The sequence below is a fragment of the Microcebus murinus genome, chromosome 5 (genome assembly GCF_040939455.1).
Source record: "Microcebus murinus isolate Inina chromosome 5, M.murinus_Inina_mat1.0, whole genome shotgun sequence".
Taxonomy (NCBI): Eukaryota; Metazoa; Chordata; class Mammalia; order Primates; family Cheirogaleidae; genus Microcebus; species Microcebus murinus.
Window position 1 is genome coordinate 78,506,240 of NC_134108.1, and position 2,304 is coordinate 78,508,543.

The 2,304-nt window shown below is 40.7% G+C and overlaps 1 pseudogene; it reads right to left on the reverse strand.

The window, feature by feature from the left end:
• Positions 1-1,501: 1,501 nt before the first annotated feature.
• On the reverse strand, positions 1,502-1,859 carry LOC109730836 (large ribosomal subunit protein eL34-like; annotated as a pseudogene).
• Between the last annotated feature and the right edge of the window lie 445 nt (positions 1,860-2,304).

Below are 2,304 nucleotides of genomic sequence, written 5' to 3' on the forward strand. Positions count from 1 at the left end.
TTAAGCTCTCTTTCAACAGGGAGAGTATATTATTCTATACTTGGAGAACAAAGGCTAGTACATATTAACTGGAATTAATGAAATCAAGTATAGAAATAATACACTACTATCCCAAAAAAGACAGTGGTATTTATTTTGCAGTAGATCCACAAGTGGCAGGTATACAAATTGATGGAGAGACTTATCAATAGTTTTTATTCACATGATGGCTTTCAAATTCTTTCATCATGTTGAGTGAGTCTATTCTGAAAATAAAATAGAAAACGATCTCAGAGCTTACCCTAGTGATTTCCCAGTTATTGAGACCCGGTTTTCCCTTTTCATTGATGATTATGTGACATATGAAATAGTTGGGTATTTTTTAGAAGTAAATCTGCAAAATTCCTTTTGCAGCAGGAACAGCTTGATATACCGGAAGCAGATGGTACTAGAAAAACAGAGGCAATGACATAGCAACAACTCAAAAGATACTATACTAAAAATGAAAAAAAAAAAAAAAAGAACATTTAATCTTAGAAAGTACAAGGACACGATAGGATTTTAGAATTAGGGGTGATTGTTTATGCTGCTTTTGATTTTTAAAATGTCCCAATTTTTTAAAAAACCTTAAAAAATTTGTACCTTCATAATTACTTAAAACATAGCATCTTCTGTGGTCTGAATGTTGGTATCCCCCCAAATACTCATATGTTGGAACTTAACCCTTTGCACTCGGATGTCGAGTGTCACTCGACACGGTTAGCAAAAATTATAGAGATTAAAATTACTCTTTGAATGTATCAATAATTTGAAATATAAAAAAATCCAAATAAATAAGTTTGTATGAAACTCCAGTTTTTTATTCTACTGCCGAACTTTGTAAAATCTGGGGTATTTAAAAAATTAAATCCCCAGTAGAATAAAGGAATCGGGGAAAAAAGCAAGCGAGTACAAAGGGTTAAAACGTAATGTGATAGTATTAAGAGTTGGGACCATTGGAAGTGATTAAATCATGACGGCTCTACCCCCATTAATGGGATTAGTGCCTTTAAAGAGGTTTAAGAGGTCCATCGCGGTGGCTCACGTCTGTAATCCTAGCACTCTGGGAGGCTGAGGGTGGGGGGGATTGCTCGAGGTCAGGAGTTCAAAACCAGCCTGAGCAAGAGCGAGACCCCCATCGCGACTATAAATAGAAAGAAATTAATTGGCCAACTAATATATATAGAAAAAATTAGCCGGGCATGGTGGTGCATGCCTGTAGTCCCAGCTACTCGGGAGGCTGAGGCAGGAGGATTGCTAGAGCCCAGGAGTTTGAGGTTGCTGTGAGCTAGGCTGACGCCACGGCACTCACTCTAGCCTGGGCAACAAAGTGAAACTCTGTCTCAAATAAATAAATAAATAAATAAATACTAAAGATGTTTGAGGGAGTCCCCCCACCCTTCTGCCACGTTAGAACACAGCTAGAAGGCATCATCTTTTTTTTTGCCTTTTAATTTTTGTTCCTCAGAAAAGGTTCATCGTCTTATTTAGTTTTCTGCCTCTGTGCTTGTGTCTTCAACACCTTCACAACGATTTGCTGCTCCTTGATAAGGAAAGCACGCTCGATCCTGTCAAGAACACATTTAGCAAACATGGAACCACGATAGGCCCTGCTGACCTGTTTTTTTTTTTTGTTTTAGACAACCTCATAAGAACTTTAGGTCTCACAGCACGAACCCCTCAAAGTCCACCTGGGCACACACCACATGCAGACATTTTGGTGCTTTCCCAACCTTCTTGGGAAGGGTAAACAATTCTATTACCAGGGGTTCGGGACAGCCTAGTTTTGTTAGAGGCTGTATTGTAGGAAACATACAATGATACGTCAAACGCTGGATCATTTTGAGTGCCTGCAGACGGCAACCGAGGCATCATCTTTGAAGAAGAGAGCAAGCTCTCACCAGATACCAAATCTGGTGAGGCCTTTTTTTTTTTTTTTTTTTTTTTTTTTTGAGACAGAGTGTCACTCTGTTGCCCAAGCTAGAGTGAGTGCCGTGGTGTCAGCCTAGCTCACAGCAACCTCAAACTCCTGGGCTCAAGCAATCCTCCTGCCTCAGCCTCCCGCGTAGCTGGGACTACGGGCATGCGCCACCATGCCTGGCTAATTTTTTCTATATATATTAGTTGTCCAATTACTTTCTTTCTATTTATAGTAGAGACGGGGTCTTGCTCTTGCTCAGGCTGGTTTCGAACTCCTGACCTTGAGCAATCTGCCCGCCTCAGCCTCCCAGAGTCCTAGGATTACAGGTGTGAGCCACCGCGCCTGGCCTGGTGAGGCCTTGATCT